Source organism: Rhinatrema bivittatum, chromosome 10 (assembly GCF_901001135.1).
Source record: "Rhinatrema bivittatum chromosome 10, aRhiBiv1.1, whole genome shotgun sequence".
Classification (NCBI taxonomy): domain Eukaryota; kingdom Metazoa; phylum Chordata; class Amphibia; order Gymnophiona; family Rhinatrematidae; genus Rhinatrema; species Rhinatrema bivittatum.
In genome coordinates, this window is record NC_042624.1 from 109,262,003 (window position 1) to 109,282,884 (window position 20,882).

Sequence of the window (20,882 nt, forward strand, 5' to 3'; positions counted from 1 at the left end):
TATGGCCCTTGTTACTCTTGCACTTGGCTCTTGTCTTGTTTTTGCTTTGTGTATTCTGCTCTTGTTTTGGTTATTGTTTGCATTGGCTCATTTCTGTGGCCTTTGTCTCTTTTCTTGTTTTGTATCTTGTTCTGTTTAGCTCTGCGTTTGGCTCAAGTTTGTGGTCTTCTAATTTTGTTCTTTGTTTTGTCTGTCTGTCCTATGCCTTGTGGTACACATCCTGTCCTGTATTTGTTTTGTGAATACCCTTTTGCCTCTCTGTTCCTGTGGTCCTGTCCTTTGTCCTCTGAGTGCACCTCCTGCTAAGTTGTGCCAGTCACCAGGACCTGAGGGCTCAACCGGAGGGGAAGTGGCCAGTATAGGCACAAGATCCTGGTGCTAGATCAGTCCTGGTCTTGTTCCAGCTGTCTCCTGCTCTGCAGCAGCCCTGCTGTCATATTTTTATGCATTCTGTACTTTCAGAAAATACTTTCTAAGTTACAGAGACATGGATTTTGATAGAAATCATTTATAGATTCAAATTGTGATCTTATAATACTTGGATCTGCAGTTGCCCAACAAGCCCAAGAGGGCTAGATAAATACGTTATTCAACAATCACAATATCCAGACAACACAAAATATCATCTCTTTTGGAGGCAGCATTCAGTCTCTTGGGGTAAAAGATAAACCAATTTCAATTGCACACTGCGACACCTGTGGGTGGGATGTAGGATGCATGTATCTTGGGTTTTGAAGGCATCTGCGATCCTATCCATGGACTGTTGCTGTGATGGCTGGGTTATAGATAGAGGCAGGTGAGAGAATGAAACTGGAGATAAATGCTATACAAATGATGATGGCATTAATAATAACAATAAACAAAGGGAAGCTGTGAATTTTTAAAGGTTGTGACTTCAGGCACTGTTCTCTGCCTGTCAGTAGAAGGCATCAACAAGAGAATAAAGCAATCTACAAATGAAGGTGAAATTAGAAAAAGAAGATTGAATGTTATAAAGGCAGAATCAAATGGCCATAGCAGGCTGAAGAGTGGTCTTGCCCAATGAGCTTCGCTTGAGGAGAAGTTTTTCTGAGACATGAAAAAAAAAGAAATAAAACAAGTGTTATCATTACAACTAGATGAAACTCAATTAAACACTGGATAGATTATTAAGGCACTTTCAGGTTTAATAAGGAAAATAATGCTCCAGCATGAATTCACAGATTGGACATGTGGTCATGATAACAAAATCCATATTAAAGATATTCTATTACCCAGCTGATACTGAATACTAAAGCGGTAGCATGTTCAACTTGGAAACGATTCTGCTGTTTTTAAAATTGCTTTTGAAACTCGATATTCTGAGAGAGGTAGAACTGAATATGATAACACCCACAAGAGAATAATTTTCCTATCATATATTGGCAATAGATGTGTAATAGCAAAAGATGTTTTGGTACAATAGCTACTTTCCATAATAATATATTTTATTTTGGCCCTAGAAGCTTTTACCTGTACTTTTAGGCTTCCAGCTCAGTCAGAATCAGGGCTGGGATCCTGTGTCCGTGAGCCTTCATTCTTCAAGGATTTTTCTCCCACTTCTTTATGTCACCTCCCAACTCACTTTAACCCAGTCATTATAGCATCGTCCCCAACCTGGTCACACGCCATGGCTCCTTCCAGAACGCTACAATCATGGGCCCTAAATCTGGCCACTAGGTGTCACTGATGTGCAATTACTGAGGCGACCTCCGCCCCATACCAGGGATTGTGAATGCTGCCTCTGCAGCCTCCCCAGATGACCCACAGAGCAGAAGCCCTGACTCAGGAGTCAAATCCAGGTCTTCCGCATGGCATTGCACAGCATTAGCACTGAGCCACCAAGTTGGTGCCTCTATAATATTACCTTAATACAATCAACTAACATTTTTGCTCTCAGCAGCATTCACAGACCCCCACACTGGGAAGGAGTCCCAGCTATCGCAAAATGGCAAAAAAACTGATGCCCAAACTTAAGGTGAAAATGTATGAGATTCCAGAAGGAGCCACAATCTATTGGCCTTGGCCAGGGTCTGTCAGTGCAATAGCTGGGCTAAATGGGAGGGTGGTGGTGTTAGAAAAATGGGACCACCATCCCCTCCATCTTAGTTTTATATGAGGGCTTATGATGCCATAGTTCCAAGTAAGTTAAAAGAGAAAGAAAAAGATATATCGAAAAAAAAAAATACCAGAGGAGCTCAGTGTGGCTCAAACACGCCCCATATTCAGATTCTCAGAGGAGAAAATCACGTCAGTAAACTGGTATCTAGTATAACAGCTACTTTGTCCCTAAAAAAGACACAGATGTTCAGGATCATAAAATATCAATCTAGAATATCAAACTTGGCAAGGTACTTGAATGGATGTTGAAGAAAAAGTTGAGCACCTGCGGATAAAACCTTTTGATGTAACATTGAATAATGCCTCATGCCGATTCTTAATTGCCTTCATCAGATCAAGGGTAGGATTGAATCTTATGGCCAAGAAAATACTGATGACAATGCCTACAAAACATTTTCAGTAACCATTCCTGATCAAGTTCTAATAAGAAAGATGCCGAATCTTCTGCCGCAATTGAGGTCCTGCGGCATCTGCATATTATGTCCAGGCTGCCCATAGTCGAATGGGCAATCTGAGACTCCCCCTCTCACGCTCCTGATTTCATTCCAGGGTAAATAAAATATCTTGGAGGTCAGGAGTACTAGGACATGCAGAATACTCCGGCACCTCTACCAGATATCGCCTAAGCATTTCCAATGGTGAGTCAACTGTAGACTGAGGAAAATTCAAAAGGCTTATGTTTAAATGCCTATTACTATTTCCCAGACTCTCATTTTTAGAGTAATGGACCGAATACTCTTTAATAACTGATGCATTCACTGCTTTGATTGCAGCTGGCCGTGTTTCCACAGAAGAAAGCGTAGCAGAATGGTCCTCGGTTATGACATCACGTGCTGAAACATTAGGCTGATGTTTTTGTAAAATATATCAATGATTTCTTCTGGTCTCCTAGAGCAAGGTCAATTTCAGAAATTTGTTGGCTCAGTGCAACACCAGAATTAAAGTTCCCCTTGCATGCATAGTCCTAGATCAATGTTGCAGATGAAATGCAATGCTAATCAAAACTAGGTAATCAAACAGAGCCTGTGCTAAAAAATCAAAGATGTATCTAAAAGAAAACACATTGGACAAATAATTTGAGTATCTATTATGACGATTCCTGCATTCGGCCATATTTTGCGCCCCATATTTTGTGGCAAATAAAATTAAGTTTCATCCCTCACCTTGCTGCTCCTGCGTCTCTCAGCCACCAGCCCACAATGTGACAAATAACATAAAAATGTAATCTTGGACCTAAGTTCAACTCTTTCAGTCATCCGTGCACATAAAATCCCGATGTCATTTGCATTCTACTGGCTCACAGTACACAAGTTTGAACTTGGCTTATAAAAAGTTGCCAGAAAAAAGAACATTTTTTTTTGCATGCAGTCTTTCAGAGATTTGAGGGAACCTTGCTCACTGCTGGTCCTTGGTGGAGAAACACTAATCTAAAGAATGGTCAGCCCATTCATGGCCCTGAGGAATAGCAGGGCCCAATGCAGTTGCATTGATTGCCTTAGCCTCAAACCGGCCCTGTCCCAGAGATAACTTTCCCCACAGATTCAAAGCCTTAACCACAAAGGGTCTTATGCAGCAATCTTAGGCCTTGCCGATGCAGTTCAGTCAGTCTGAATGCCTCCTGCTGAAAAGTATATTCCAGTCTGTTTACCTCCTGGAATTCATTGCCGGCACAACTGTCTCCTGTACTGCAACCATCTGTGATCCTTCTGCCTCAGCATTTGCTGTAGACCCCTTCTCTCTCACGGCTTTAAAACAGAGTAAGTCGAGAAGCAGCTCAGTGGGGGGAGGAGTCAAGATGGCGACCTAGACGGGAGCATTGCGTTGTGCTCGCTCCTGAATTTCGTAGAATTTTTCTTTTTCTTTCTTTTTTCAGTGGTGCGTGACCACTGGAATTGTAAAATGCCACCAAAGAGGAAAGGCAAAGTAAGGCGCATACCCCTCTAGCCCAACTCTGCCTACGGGGCAAAGAACGATCCAGCAATGCACCGGAACTACTGTAAAAAAAATGGGACAGGAGTACTGGCTGTTAGGGCGGACGGAGGAGAGCCCGCCCTGACCTCGGAAGAGGTTTCCCTCAGCCCCCCTTGATGACCGCTTACCACCGGCTGCACGGGAGATGTCGACGCCGCGCTGAAGCGGGATTCCCGAAGAGGGATTCCATGTTCTAGAGGAGGAGGGAGCCGTGTCAATTTCTGACCCTGCGTTGAGCTCCCTAAGGACGGCGGGGAGCGCTGCAGGAGTTTTAGATCTGGAAGGAGCAGAAATCCAGGAGATTGGAGGAGGCGAGAGGCCTGGAAGTAAACCCCCCCCCCCATTCCCTCCCGGAGCAGATTTGACATCGGAGAAGGCGACTGTGGTCACTTTAAGACTCCCTCTGGGACCCAACCTCAACAGTGGCGAGAGCATTTTCGGATCGTTCGTTAAAAGTAAACTCACTGTCTCAACAAATAGAGCAAACGAGTAAGAACAGTGAAACAACTCGTCAGGAAACCATGGAAAAAAATGTAAAAATATTGAATGTGAATTACAACAAGTCAAAACTGTGCGATCCACCATTATACAAGATTGTGGCTTAATCAGTAGGAAGGTGGAGTTCATTGAAAATGCCCCAAGACATCTAAATCTCAGAATTTTAAACTTTCCTCGGGTTGTGGGAGAGTTATCACGGGTAACAGTAAAAAGATATTTCCTTGAGGTCTTAGAATATTTGCCTGAAGTGGCAAATAAAGTTTATATTTTGCCAACTCGAGCTAGTGCACAAGGGCAAGCAACTAAGGTGGATTTAGAATATTTAACCGATTTTTTTGGAACCTTCAACCTATGAAGTAGCGGAGAGAGCGCAACGCTGCTGATTTCTTTTTTTCAGCGAGAAAGAACTGAGCGATGTAATGCGGATCTACTTTAAGAAATTAAATACCCTTTTCATGGGACAAAAAAAGAATCAGGATTTTTTCCCCGATATGACTAGATCCACACGACAGAGAAGAGAAATTTTTCTGGCGTTACACCAGAAAGCTTTAGCTCTAGGAATGATTTACTATCTAAGATTCCCCTGTAAATGTGTGAGAAAATTTAATAGAGATAGTTATGGGTTGTTTTTTTTTTCCCAACCAGAACAGTTGAAAAGTTTTATGGAATCCAAGAAGGTTTTGCTACAAGCTAGCAATGTCTAGAGTAGGTCACTATATTATAAATACAGTAGAATTGTTTGTTTTGTTTATTTATTTATTTAAAAGTTTTTATATACCGCACACTTGGGCATTTACATGTCCGTCTAGGCAGTTTACAAATATACATACATGATAAAACAAACTTAACAATCTTAACAAGATATTAGATCAAAGAGTTAGGGTTAAATAGCAGTACAAGATAGGTATCAGTTATTGAGTTTGTAGGCATCGTTAAACAGGTAAGTTTTTAGCATTTTTTAAAATTCTTTGCGTTTGGATGTCATTCGGATAAAATCGGGGATGGAGTTCCACAGAGTTGGACCTATGACCGAAAAGGCCCTTTTCCTCGTTAAAGCTAAGCTAGTTGTTCTGACCGATGGAATCTCTAATAGACATTTGTCTATAGATCGTAAATGTCTTGTAGGTATGTATGTATGTAACATAGTGCAGATCCATACAGAACTGGGGTTGTAGAGTAGGTTGTGAATGATGTTCAAGATTTTATATCTAATACGGTGAGTTATGGGAAGCCAGTATAAATGTTGTAATATGGGGGTGATGTGTTCTTTTCTTGGTAGGTTGAAGATCATTCTTGCAGTTGCATAGGGTTATGTCTTTCTATTAATAAGTTTCCTGAATTAGCTCCTCATTTGCTTGTGATACCTCCCCCCATTAACAGAGGTCTAATGGGTAGTTTATGGTGGAAAATATTTCCCAATGGTGTTATCTTTTTGTTATTTAATATCTAAATGATACCATATTTCTGTACAAAGAGGATACTTTGTTAAAATTTGAAAATTCAATAAAAATTAAAAAAAACCCAAAAAAAACCCAACAGAGTAAGTCGTCTAGGCAGAAGCTCAGATCTGCTCCTCCCCGTCAGTCATTGATGGCTCTAGCTGATACTTCCCTCCCGGGTCTGATACTCGAGGCGCACACGCCTAACAGATTAGAGCAGCAAGCTGCGAATCAGAGGAGCCAGGGTTCAAATCCTGCTGACAGTCCCTGTGACTTTGGGCAAGTCGCTTCCCCCCCCCCCCCCCCCGTCACTTCAGATACAAACTTAGTGCCCGATTCACTTAAGGGTTTTTCCCATAGACACAAAATGGGAGAAAAGTCTTAATGAATCTGGCCCTTAGCTTGTGAGCCCTAGGGGACAGAGAAATACCTACAGCACCTGACTGTAATCTGCTCTGAAGTGTCATGTAAAGGTGGAATGTAAATAAGCAATGACTTTTAAAAACTCAGCAAAACAGACCGCTGGAGTCTCTGGCACTGCTGGGCACAGGAGGTGGCAGCCGCACCCCAGGGCTTAACCGTGTTTCACACTCCGGCGGTGAACAAAATGCGGCCGCCGAGGAACGATCCAGGGCTATGCCAGCCTATAGCACCGACAGGGCCCAAAGAGGGTCCAGAAGGATGCGCCCTCAACTTTGTCTTTCTCTTGATCATTCCAGTCAAAAAAAACCCCCAAAAACCAGTGCACTGAAAGAATTGGAACACTTGTACTCTTCTGCAGTGCCCATTTTTGGCTCCCGTTAAGTAAACGTTTAGGAACATTGTTGGTCTTTTAAAGTTATTACAACCTACAAAAAAAATCCATGGATAACTAGAAAATTTAAAAATATTTTTTGTAATTTACCTACAATCTGTCATTTTAGCAATATTTCCTCTTTCTCTGCCACAGAAAGCAACGCTCTGGGATTTAAAAAAAAAAAAAAATGGAATATTATCTTCCCACAACTTCAGTCCCGCTCTCTTAATTCTGCCAAATCAACTTAGCCTGTCTGGCAGTGATTACACCATCGGACTCGGCAGCAGATTTGTGGAGACCTCCAAATTAGAAGGGCACTTATTCTTCAAAGGCGATAAAACACTAGCACAGAGCCTTCACCTCGACAGGCAAATAAACCCTGGCTCCTGTGATTGCTCTAAAAAGCTATTCAGTTTGGCTCATAAATCTGAACAAATTTTGAGTTCACCTTTCAAACGTCTTGTTACACTAATGATGAATATCCATCACTTCCTTGTGGTTACATCTCTTTACATAAGAACTGCGTGTGGACTGCAAACAAATGTTCTTTAGTGTCAACTACATCTGACTAAACCTTTGCTTCCTGATAAAACAGAAAGTTATACCTTAGATTCATCAAGCCGCGTTGTGTTTTTGCAGGAGGGGGGGTCCCACTACTGTGGGGGGGTGTCTCCATGATATGGGGACCCTCCCCCGAAAACACATCGTGGCCGTATGGCGCATTCTTTTGTGCTGCGGCCAAACACCGCAATACGAAGGAGCGCAGCGAGTGGCTCTTTAATGCGATGGCAGCCCCAACCTCATGGGATCACCATCGTCTTCAAGGGCCATTGGTTCCCCCCCCCAAAAAAAAAACATGGTCAAACGGGGAGGTTCTTTGAGGGTCAGTGCTGACCCCTGTTTCAATCCGGGGCCACCGGTTGAGGCAGTCCTGACTCCCCCAAAAATTAAAAAAAAAAGTTTCAATAAAGCATATGGCAGTGCCCCCCCCCCCCTATTCTAAGCTCCCTACCCCCATCTCTGTGAAGTGTCCAAAGCCCCCCCTCCAGAGAACCCACCTTACCTTAACCTGGATCCCGCATTGGGAATGGGTGCACCCTCGCATCCCTCTCAGTCGGCGCCATTTTCCAAAATGGCACTGACCTGACCTTGCCCCAGACAATGTAACTGGGGTAAGGTCTGGGGATTGGACCCAGGCCAGGGAAGCTAGGTCTTGTCTCAGGTTATAGATGAATCTGAGGTGAACCAGATTTAACGGGCTGATTCCGGAGGATCTTCTCCACCTCTTGTGGTGAGATTGTCCTGAAGTCAGAGCGGGATATTGTCTGGGGGAAGTTGAGATGATCTGGCTGAGGTTGAAAGAGGAGTCAATGTGGTACTTAGTGAAACATTGATAACATTCGGGCCGATTCAGTAAAAGTCGCGGGAGAGCAGGCGAGCGCCCGCTCTCCCGGCGCGCGCACAGGCCACTTTCCTGTGCACGCGATTCAGGGGAGAAGAAGATGCAAATTAGGGCCCACGGTAAAAAGCTAGGCGCTAGGGAAACTAGCGCGTCCCTAGCGCCTCCTTTTTGACAGGAACAGCGGCTGTCAGCGGGTTTGATAGCCGACGCTCAATTTTTCCGGCGTCAGTTCTTGAGCCCGCTGACAGCCACGGGTTCGGAAAACGGACGCCGGCTAAATTGAGCATCCACTTCCGACCCGCGGGCCGCCGCCCATTTAAAAACAATGTTTTTTTCAATTTTTGATTTTTTTTAAATTTTGGGGCCTCTGACTTAATATCTCTATGATATTAAGTCGGAGGGTGTACAGAAAAGCAGTTTTTTCTGCTTTTCTGTACAGTTTCCTGGTGCCAGCCGAAATTAACGCCTGCCTTTGGGCAGGCGTTAATTTTTGAAAGTAAAATGTGCGGCTTCGCTGCACATTTTGCTTTCTGTATTGCGCGGGAATGACCAATAGCGCCCGCAACATGCATTTGCATGTTGCGGGCGCTATTAGTTTCGGGGGGGGGGGGGTTGGCCGCGCATTTTCCACACGCTATTACCCCTTACTCTATGAGGGGTAAAGCTAGCGCGTCGAAAACACGCGTCCAAACCCGGGCTTACAGTGCGCTGCAAAAAACTTTATTACGCTCGGAGATTTATGTCTGATTTATGTGAAATAGTATCAAATTGCATGGCGGCCTTGGGACGGTCTCAATTAATGAATGAGCTGGCTCACAGGCTTGGACACTCTTTAGAGCCTGTATTTTTGGAAAAAAAAAGAATGGCCATAAAATACTCAAACAAGTTTCAAGTGCACAAAAGTGCCCTGCTCTGATCATTTACTTGGTGTCTTTAGATTTATCCTTTAATTATCAAAGCCTGACACGGTCCTCTGTTCCAGAGTTTGTTACTAAAAGGGAAAAGATTGATTCTATTGAGCTGAAAGATCAATGGACCCAAAATTAAAAAAAGCAGATATGGAATAATTTTGATCAAGCCATCGATGAGAATAGCAAAACGCTTCATTCTCTGTTTTAGATAAAATTGCCCCAATACAATCTAAACCACTTAAGTGAAAGCACAGTGCACTGTGGTTTGATATTGATCTAGCCTCACAGAAGCAGAATATGAGACGTTGTGAGAGGTGCTGGAGGAAAGAGAGCACTAACGATGATCTTATATCTTACTGTACTGCGCTTTCAGAATATAGAGATACTATGGTTAAGCATAAAAAAAAGAATTATGTTTTGAAATGTATCAACTCAGCTCAAAACTGTCCGTAAGAGCCATTTTGCACTATAAAATCATTAGCAACGGTCCATGATGAATCCTATGATTTTGCAGTAGTTGGCATAAGAGTTTATAACAATTTTTCATAGATGAGGTCCAAAGCTCTGTCATTCAATACTGTCAATGTTTTTTTTGGAATCATACTTCAATGACACATGGGATCAATTTTGCAAATTTCATGTAATGAAGTAAAAGAAATTATTGCCAAGTTAAATGTCACCTTTGGTCTGTAACGCCCCCTTGACCGCTTACCTCCTGGGGGCGTTCCTGGGTTTGGGACCGACCTGGCGGGAGCCCCCCCCCCCCCCCCCAGGCAGACTCCATTGGCGCTCAAGGCCTCTACCTGGGGAAAAAGGTGTTAGTGCTGTTGACCCCCATTCGAATAGAGGAGACCTCAAGTATTGTTATTACCTCCCCCCCCCCCCCTTTTCCCAAGGGAACCCGCTGAACTATAATTGGGGGACACTTCCTTTGTCTTTGCCCATCCATTGGCAGGAAAGTTTTTCCCCCAGCTTCATCCTCTAGCTCTGTAAGACTCCTGGCTGTTTTTAAGTGGGTACAGTCCTCTAAGAGTTATTTATACACACAATCCCCATTCCACCTGGGAGCTTCACACCCAACGTGTCTGAACCCCCCCCCCCCCTGCTAGTCAGGGTGAAAATCTGTCTGCCTCCCAGTAATGTCTTCCATCACATTTCTCTCACAAATCCCTTCCCCAGTCATAGGTCTGTAATTTAGAAGTTTAAATCCTCTGAATTTCTTGTAACTGAGATTTCCTACAAAGTTACCCAGAGCACCAGGGGACTGTGGCATGCAAATCCCCTACCTGAATGCCTGACTATTCATTCAATGGCATGTCACAGTCCCTTAGGTTGAGCGATTGCTCCTACTAGGGCTATGTCCCTAGTTAGGAACCTCTTGCCCTTGTTCTCCTTCATTGTTCTCCCCTGGGGCTTCCTCTTCTTTGTTTTTTTAGCTTTGTTCTCAGCCGCTAAGGCATAGGGTATGTCTTGTTGTAACTCCTTGCACCGATTCTGCTTTTGGGGAATGAAGCCTGGGTGGGGTGTGTTTAACTTTTCTCGGGGCAACTCTTTCCCTGCCTTTTTGGGGTCTCTGCTAAGGGGTCCTGGCGTAATCCCGGTTTCTCTTTCATTCAAACCCACCTAATTCTTTGGGAATCTAGCAGGCCCCGCTTCCCCCTGGGGATAACTCCTTTGCGTTTTCTGTGTTTTGGAAAAATCTCTGGGCTGCCCCCCTTAGGGAAGACCTCCCGCCAGGACACCTTTTCAGCCTTGGATACCCCCAGAGTCTTGCTCTCAACACTGTCCAGTTCATTAATCCCACCCTGTAGCTTGGTTTCTGTGGGGTTCCTCCTTGTGAATGTATAACTCGGTCTCAGTTCCTTGGTAGCACTGGGGTCTTCCCCATCCTCACCAAGAGAGGAATCCTCTGTAATTTCTGCCGTCTCTTCCTCTGGGAGTAGCTTCAGCCAGGATAGAGAATTGCTACTGCACCCCCCTGTGAAGACAGGTCATGCTCCCCTCAGCCTTGATCAACCTACTCCCTCTTTCTGAAGGTTTGCTCGGTCTCAGTTTCGACTCATCTCTTTCGGGCCGATACAGTAAATATCGCAGGAGAGCGGGTGAGCACCCGCTCTCCCGGCGTGCGCACAGGTAATTTATTTAAATTAGGGTCCACTAGCACGTCCCTGGCGCCTCTTTTGGCCCGGAGCAGCGGCTGTCAGCGGGTTTGACGGCTGACGCTCAATTTTGCCGGTGTCAGTTCTCGAGCCCGCTGACAGCCACAAGTTCGGAAACCGGACACCGGCAAAATTGAGCGTCCGGTTTTCAACCCGTGAGCCGCGGGCCCATTTAAAATTTTTGGGGCCTCCGACTTAATATCGCCATGATATTAAGTCAGAGGGTGCACCGAAAAGCTTTTCTGTGCACTTCCCCTGCGCCGGCAGAAATTGGGTAGGCACCGGGGCAATTGGGTAGGCGCCGGCAGAAATTGGGTAGGCGCTGGTGAGTCCCAACCACGCCACTCTTGACGTGCTGCCAGGGTTGCACGTCCGACTGATCTGGCAGTAGTAGGGGAATGCACTCCCACCACTGCCGCTGCAGGCCAGATCGAGCTCCTTGTGCTGTTGTTGCAGTGGGGCCGGTTGAAATTCAGCCAAGGGCCACATCCAGTCTTCGGACTGTAGTTTGGGGACCCCTGCTTTAGTGTATTAAAACGTTTAGCCCTAAGAGCATTTATAAAAGTGGATAATTACATAGTGTTGTATAGCTCAAGAAAATAACTTACATACAAACGTAAGTGCCATGTTGGATCACACTAAAGGTCCATCGAGTGCAGCATCCTGTCTCTGACAGTGGCCAGTCTGGATCACTCGGATGTACCTGGCAGATCTTAATGAGACGATCTCTTCACTGTTGCTCATTCATAGACATACAAGATGGTGATTCTATGTCTATTTGGTTAATGATTATTGATGGACCTGTCTGCCAGAATGTGTCTGAACCTTTTTTTAATCCCAGCTGTACTATAACTTTGTTGCCACATCCTCTGGCAACAAACTCCACAATTTATTCTAGTAAAAAGAAAAACAAGATGATAAATATTGTAAAACATAAACCGGATTAACGAGACTGGAGAACAAATAGAGGTATTACACGATAACAGGTAGGATGAACAAAAATAAATTTACAATTATTTGCAAGGGATTATACATGACTGGAATTGAAGCACATTATGAAATAATTTTGAGATAAAAGTACTTCTCAGCTTGCTAATTGTTTAAGCTGCTGAACAAGGGGGAAAAAAGCCGCAATTAATAGGCATGACATCACACTTGTGATGTTGTCTTATTTTAGATGAGTACCAGAACATCATGATTTCATTTAACTTGGTTGTTTTATGGGTTTTTTTAAATGTTGAATTGATTTTATGTATGTTTTATTGTTCCCCACTTTGAACATTGGATATATGTGGGCTACAAATCTTAATTTAAATAAATAATGTTAGATTAAAAAAAAAACCCCACAGGGGATTTACGTTTATTTCTGAGCTATGTAAATTACTAAGTATCTGGGACAATTTGGCTACATTCACTTTCTTCTCCTGCTTCATTGGCCTGGATTGGTGGCTGTTTATTTCGGTTGCACAGAGATTCAGATCCATGGACATTTATTTCCACCTTCCTGCGACTGATTGCAAAAGTCACTTGTACCAAATGTAAAATATCTTTTGCATCCAGATGTATTTAACAGTTTGCTTTCATAAGCATAGACCTTAGATATGTACCATACACTGCAATGGGAGAAAACTTTAGGATTAAATTATGAAGCGTCACAAAGATGATGGTGAGAAAGATCGCAGTCTTCAAAATGATGGCGAGTGTAGATGCTGATTAAAAGCTCAGTGCAATAGTGAAGGTTAAAATTACATTAAAAAATCACCATTTTAACATTTAATGGCTTTTTAAGACATCACGCTCTTTTTATGGACATTTAGCATGTATATATTACATATATTACATATTACATAAATTACATATTACATGTATATATTACATCTTTAAACGATAAAGCACAGAATCTCCTGTTGGCCCCTTTGGTAATAGAGGGCGTCGAGGATCCTCTGCCTCCATGTTGATTGAATTTGGTTAAGACAAGGTCAACTTCTCCATACTGTTATTGGACTTTAAATCCAGGCTCTATTTGTTTCTTATTTCATTTCAGTCCATATCCTTGATCCCAATGTGCACGAATACAAGGGGGGGGGGGGGGGGGAGGGTTTGGAATGAGGAGGTTCTTAAGGAATTTCAGTTCATTGTTACTTGCCATTTCTATGGGGCAGATTTTAAATACTTGCGCGAGCGCATACTTTTGTTCGCGCAGCAGGCACGAACAAAAGTACGCAAGGGGGTGCACATTTGTGCAACCTGCGCGCAAGGGGGTGCACATTTGTGCACCCCCTTGCGCGCCAAGTCCAGCGCGGCCTGCCTGTTCCCTCTGAGGCCGCTACGATTTCGGAGCGGCCCCGGAGGGAACTTTTCTTCACCCTCCCCCCACCTTCCCCCCACCTTCCCCTCCCTTCCCCTACCTAACCCACCCCCCCGGCCCTATCTAACCCCCCCTAACTTTGCGCGCGTCGGCCGGCAGCCCCGCTCCGTCCTCCAGTCCCGGGGGCTGGTCCGGAGGCCTCGACCACGCCCCCAGGCCGGCGCCACGCCCCCGGGCCCGCCCCCGAAACGCCGCAGCACGCCCCCAAAATGCCGTGTCGTTTCGGGAACGCCCCCGGACACGCCCCCTCTCTCCCCTTTTCAAAAGCCCCGGGACTTATGCGCGTCCCGAGGCTTTACGCGCACCGGCGGCCTATGCAAAATAGGCGCGCCGGCGCGCGTGGGCCTTTTAAAATCCACCCCTCAGTGTAACAACACTGGACATTGTGGTGAAGGAGAAAACACAAGAACAGCATCGCCAATAGAAGTATCGGTACCAAGCAACTGTTCTGTACAGCATAGGAAAAGAGAGAAAATCCTCATGTAATGAGAAATATAATCAGAGGCCACGAAAATGGGGCAGAAAGATAGCAAAATAGTCCTTAGTTGTATTGGGCACCAGCGACCTAATTACACATTTTGATAGGTTGGCCTATACAATCGCACCTTTTAAACTCCAGGAGGTGGCTTCCTTTGGCACAATGCAAGTATTAGGAAGAGCACTAGCAATAAATTTGAGAGACTGAGATCCTATCTGACGTACCCTGGCTTACGAGTGAGGTTCATTCCTGTCATGGTCTGCACAAAACAGAAAAAAAAATAAAATAAAAAACAATGGAAACGCTACCCCAAAGGGCAATAGGTTTTTTTTTGCTCACTTTGGTGTAAATTCTTCAGGTGTTTTTGACCCTCTGACTTTGCACAGCTTTTCAAAGAGAAAATATGCACGAACTTTCCCTTTGAAAATGGTTCCACCAAAGCTACCCGCCCACATTTACACCTGCTAACGTGCGTGCGTGGTATTTTCAGGGAAAAAAAATTGTGCGCGTGGCATCTGAAAATGCAAGAGTATGAGTAGAATTCCGAGCCCTGCCCTCCCACCAGAACGCCTAGGTCACGCCGCAGGTAAAGGTGCGCGCATACAGGTCCTGTGTGCCCGCTTGCCCTCGCATATTGGGAGGGCAACTTTTTAAAAAGCCCATTTCCACAGGGAAATCGCTGTTTTACACTGAGAAATGGCTTTGAAAATTACCTTCTAAGACTTAAAAATAATGCATCATAGAATTCCTTCTAAAAATAACCCCAGTTATCTCAGGAAAGGCCGACTGGAGTTACAAAAAAAATATATTTTTATTTCAAGATAGCTAGATGGAACACGTTAGACACTTTAATTAAATTATACAAAGATGGCACCTGAACAATGTTATGTAATATACCCTTTTATGTGTAATTGTTCAGCATTTAAACATAATTTGGTTAGGGCAAATGCACATTTGCTGTATTTTTTTCTTTTTCATTGGCATTTGCATTGAAGATGCTTTCTAGCTTTATAGAAAGCACACAGGGGACATTTAATGAAGGATCTTCTCTGGAGTTAAGTGGGTGATTATTCTCTTTACTATAAAAGTTAACAACACAATAGGGTATGACATTTAACATTTTTTTAGAAATTAAGAACTATATTTTTTGAAAGATCAAACACAGAAACAATTTTCCTAACTAATGGTACTTTTACACGAGTTGCAATAAAAAAAAGTTGAAATATTAGCATAAATTGTGCAACAATATATATTGTATTTATTCAAATCTAGCTGACTTTTTAAAGTTAATTTTTATAATATATCATTCTGAAACATGAAATAGTGCAGCTTTGGGAGGGGGGGGGGGGTTTCTGCATAAGAATGTAGCTTAATTAAAAATGATTTCTTGTTGCTTACTATCTGATCCACAGTCATTGAATTTCGAATCCTGGCTGCTGAGTTGGCCTGGCGGGAGGACAGCCTCCGTCTCATGTTCCTTGACGGACTGTCGTTGCAGCTAAAGGACGAATTTGCAGCCCGTGAGCTTCCCGAATCCCTGGAGGGGCTAATAGACCTCACTGGCCACATCGACCGCCGGCTTCAGGAACGTAGCCGGAAACTCTGGATCCCTCGCCATCTGGTAATCGACCTTTCTCAGTCTCCACCCTCGGGAACTCCCCCCATGCTGGAAGGGTTCTTCTCCTCCAAAGTCAGAGGAACCCATCTAAAACTCCCCACTAAGACCATTGAAACTCCTCTGCAAGTCGCCTTGATTCAAGGCGATCCTCTTCCTGGTCGGATCAGGCAAATTACTGCACCAGTTGGCACGAGGATCGGTGCTCTGCACGTGGAGGAGATTGAATTTTATCTCCTGCATCAATCCATCCATCCTGTGATTCTGGGCATGCCCAGGCTGCAACAGTTTGGAGATTCCTAAAGGTGTAAGTGGTGATTGGATGATCTGTGGTAAAGGGACACTTATTGTGAAAGTTATCAGGTGATGGTCTGAGATCGGAAGAATTGAGGCGGAGAAGTCGTCAAGGCAGGGGGCATCTTGGTGAGTAGAGATGATAGAGCATTGTCGGAGATCAAATGAAGGAGGTTAAAGAAAGGAATTTTGAGGAATAAGAGTTAGAGGGGTCACCAACATGGAAGTTTAAAGTCCCCAAAGATAGGGAAGGGGAAGATGGGTCAATGAAGAAGAAAAGCCAGGAATCAAAGTCAGCCATTGCAGTGAAGGACATCAGCCAGGGGCCACAAACCACAGCTTCCTCTAAAATCTGGCTAATATGGACCCTGAGTCTGCCCACTGGGTATGTCATTGAGTGGCAGCTGAGACTCTCCCCCCACACTGCTCCAGGGGATGTGAATGCTGTCTCCGCAGCACCTTGGCCAGCCCATGGAACAGAAACCTGACATATAAATTGAAGCCAAGTCTCTGGCATGGCAGTGTACATGTCTAATCACTAGGACACCCTAATTCTTGTTCCTATAAGTTGTTTGTAATTAAACTCAAGTATGTCTTAGAATAACTCTGACCATATTTCAGTCACAGTGGAGGCACTTAAGTAATTATAAATACCGAAATCCAATCACAAAACTTGCCCAAAATTTAAATTTTTCCCAGCAGATACAGTTTTGGCAATCTGGAATTGCATTAAGACATTTTGGGAAAATTATAGTAGAAATAGCATTTTTCTGGTTATATGCGCAGCTGGTGATAGCTCAAAAGATTTTGGTAGAGTAGCTCTTCTTGCCAGGGCTGGGGAGCATATTATTATTCCCTTGCCAGGGTTGGGCATATTATTATTCAACCATGTGATGGCTTTCCCATATTATGGCATGTTCATGATGGCCTTGCTCTTGAAACAATAGGAGTAAACCTCCCCCCCAAGAGACAGACCGATATCTTTTCTGCAGCCTCTGAAAAAAATGCCCCAGGCCAAATGTTTACAGCTGCACAGATGAGAAATGTTGCAGAATTGAGCCTATAAATATTTTACATGGGTTACCACTTATGTGTAACAGGGCTGTGAGTTTTCTCTGCCTTAAAGCAGCTTCAGCAGCTTCTAGTGACAGGAAGAACAAACTGCAGCTAAAAAGATAGACATGTTGCTGCACTAGAGAAATATCACGTTAGTGCTTTTGCTGCCCCCAACTCTAGTCTTCACAATGTTTTTATTAAGCTCTATCGGTATACCCCAGAGCTCTGAAAAATGAAATAGTAATGCCATTGGCGGCTTTTGGTGACTGAAGCCAAGTCAATAGATTATCAAGTTGGGGCAGGAAAAAAGGCAGACGCTCCTATTTATATCGAGCTATCAGTCAAGCAAGTTCCACTATTCAACCGTGTGATGGCTTTCTCGTCCGTTAAAAAAAACAGGTGGAATGATCCAAAAATTCATCCATACTGCACAAAGGCTCATATCTTTACTACTGGCACTTAAAATGTCAAGGTACTATTTATCATAGATATGATGATAGACATAGCAGAAATTATACTGCAAAAAAACAGGTTTGAAGTCCAATTACAGTTGCCAACTTGTTCTTTTCCCCTGGCCATAAAACAGAAGCCAAGTGATAATTCACCAAGAATTTATTGGCAAGGTGTTTTATCTTCAATGTTGATCACTGCTCATTGGGACTGAAGATTCTTCTGACATTCATAAGGAAGAGAGAGAGAGAGAGAGAGAGCGAAACAGAGAGGACAAACAGCCAAATCCTTCACACACTTCTTTACTTCAGCGTTTTATCCAAGAAACTTTTCACCTGATTTATAAAAGGTTTTGTTCTGTAATACGGTGGTTCTCTGACCGGAGGATGGGGGAGCATAGGATGGATCGTGGGGGAAGGAAAGGGCGTGAGATATCTGAATCCAATTCCCCTTTTCCCCCTGCCGTTGAGGTGGGTAGCAATATTTCAGTTGCATTTAAAGCATCAAGGCTTATTGGTTAAGGGTAGTAATCTCCATGCTTTCTGCTAAGGGTAGTGACCACCGCACCAGCAAGTTACCCCCATCCACGCTTTCTTCGTTTCCTTTGGGACTTGGCCATAAAAGCAGCCCTGTGCTTTTTCCCTTACGGTCTGGGAGACTGATGTACAGACATAAGGGTAAAAGGCATTGAAAGGCAGACTCGGGAGTAACAGCGGAAAATATATTTTTTCACAGAAAGGGTGGTGGAAGATTGCAACAACCTCTCAGGGGAGGTGATAGAGGCAAAAACAGTAAGAGTTCAGGAACATACCGGACAAATACAGAGGATCACTAATTGCAAAGAAGTGAAGGAAAAGCCAGAGATCAACTGAGGTCTATGGCACTGTAACAGGAAATAACCTGAGCAAATTAGATGGGTCCTTATCTGTTATATTCGCTGGGGGTAATATTCAATAAGCTGTTTAGTGGTTTTGTTATCTGGCTACAGTTACCTGGAAAACTTGTCCTCAGGCTCCATTTTAGGAGTCACCACCCAAGAAAAGGATTTAGGTGTCATCGTGGATAATACGTTGAAATCCTCTACTCAGTGTGTGGTGGCGGCGGCCAAGAAAGCAAATAGAAAGCTGGGAATTATCAGGAGAGGAATGGAGAATATCCTAATGCCTCTGTATTGCGCCAGGGTGCGTCTATACCTTAGGTATTATGTGCAGTTCTGCTCATTGCATCTCAAAAAAGACCTAGGAGAATTAGAAAAGATACAGAGGAAGGTGACCGAAATGATAAAGGGGAAATGCTAAAGAGGTTAGGACTCTTCAGCTTGACGAGACAGGTGAGGGGAGATATTATAGAGGTCTATAAAATGAGTGGAGTGGAACAAGTAAACACACATCAGTTGTTTGCTCTTTCAAAAAGTACAAAGACTAGGGGGCATTCAACAAAGTTACTAAGTGATACATTTAAGACAAATAGGAGATAATATGTTTTTACTCAATGCATAATTAAACTCTGGAATTCATTGCTGGAGGATGTGATGAAAGCTGTTAATGCAGCTGGCTTTAAAAAAGGTTTAAACAAGTACCTGGAAGAAAAGTCCATAAACCTTTATTAAGGTGGAGTTGGCGAAATCCAATACTTATCCCTGGGCTAAACAGCTTGGAATCTATCAAACTTTTGGGATCCTGCCAGATACCTGTGATCTGAATTGGAAAGGGAATACTTGACTTGATGGACCTTTGGTCTGACCCAGTATGGCAAATCTTATGTTATGTTATATCTTATGATATTCAGCAAGATAAATGTCCTGTTGAATATATTATAGTCGGCTATGTTTGAATATAACCGGTTAGGTTTTTAAATTATCTGGCCTTGTGTAGCCAGATAACTGGCTACTTAACTGGATATCTTCAAAACATATCTGGCTAAGTAGCGCTATAAAAATAACTTCCCTAAACTATAGTTAAAGATGACCCCCATCAGGCCATGCAGCCATCACTCCGCAAAACCCTTCTAAATTTGTATACAGTGCAGAGCATGTGTAGCAGTCATCATCACCCAAAAGCAGTGTCCTCTTGGGACTGAATACTAAAACATTTTTCTGTCGTCTGCAAACCCAAGCGCAGAGATCAGAAAGCAGGTCCTACGGACATCCTGCTTTTACTCGTTAGCAAGTTCCCCAGGCCCAGACAGTCACCAGCTGGCCGTCTCTAAAGGAGAACATGTTTTCTCCTGTTATCCGCAACAAATGTCCCAGAAATTGAAAATGAGCGCACGCTGCGGTTATTTTCATAGTTATTGCTGGGATTTCAAAAGAAGTCTGATGATTGGAAGAGATCTGGGGATTGAAGCAGCGCTGCCTCACTGGAATGCAGTGTTTTCTGCTCCCCCCCCCCCGCCCGCCCCCCAATAGGAACCCGGATCGGCCTAACCCCGGGATCAGGTCTGATAATAATAACCAGTGTATTTCTCGCGCACAAACAATAATAAAATTGGCTGGGGATCTTGCGCAATGATAAATCCGCTTCTAATGCTCCGCGTTCACAGTGACAAGTTGAGTAAGAAACTGGCACCGGGAAACGTGTGTTCTGCAGGCGGTAAAGCCATTTACTGTCTGCAGTCTCTCGCAGTGCCCCGTGCGTTCACCTGCAGTCTCTCGCAGTGCCCCGTGCGTTCACCTGCTCGGTCGCCGAGATCCTCCGGGACGGCCAAGGCTTTGCGTGCCCCTCCATTAAAGAGCCACACTCCACCGAATCCTGCGGCAGGTTTTTCTCTTTTATGGGACCAGCGCCTGAGCTCCCTTTAGAAATGGATTTCTTTCTGCAACAACCAAAAAAAAAAAAAAAGTGAACGCTCTACTTTCTCAACATACATAGCATGCGATTTTTTTTTTGCCTCTTGTTCATTGAATTCGGTCTTAATTCTTCTATATTTAGTGCCTGCTGTCAGTTCATTTGTCCTAATTGGTCTTTTTTATGTTATTGTAATTTTAGATGTTGCTTATTTGTAACCCGCTATGAGCACGCACTCTGAGGCAGCAGATAATAAATTGACTAAATAAATCTTGTGATGCTGCCGTTTGGAGAACAGCAAATAAGTTATCTCAAACTGCTAGAAAAATAGTTTTACAAGGCTTTAGATATTTTTTTTTATGTGCAAGCGTCCATCTTCGTAAATTAATATCTGCAGCGGGTGGGCTGGAGAGGAAGCTGCTACCGACTTGAATCTCTTTAAACTGCCTGCCCAGGCGTAGTTTATTACTCTCTTACTTGTAGAGAATGTGTTACTGCGTTGGAAGGCGCTGGCTTATTC

At 43.8% G+C, this 20,882-nt stretch overlaps 1 long non-coding RNA gene across 1 annotated transcript in view; it reads right to left on the reverse strand.

The window, feature by feature from the left end:
- Positions 1-538: 538 nt before the first annotated feature.
- The window catches only part of LOC115100110, a 72,553-nt gene continuing 52,209 nt past the window's right edge, over positions 539-20,882 (reverse strand). The window contains exons 2-3 of the long non-coding RNA XR_003858966.1: positions 20,249-20,390; positions 539-1,068 (exon numbers count right to left, since the gene is read on the reverse strand). This is a non-coding gene — a long non-coding RNA (uncharacterized LOC115100110). The remainder of the gene's footprint in view (positions 1,069-20,248; positions 20,391-20,882) is intronic.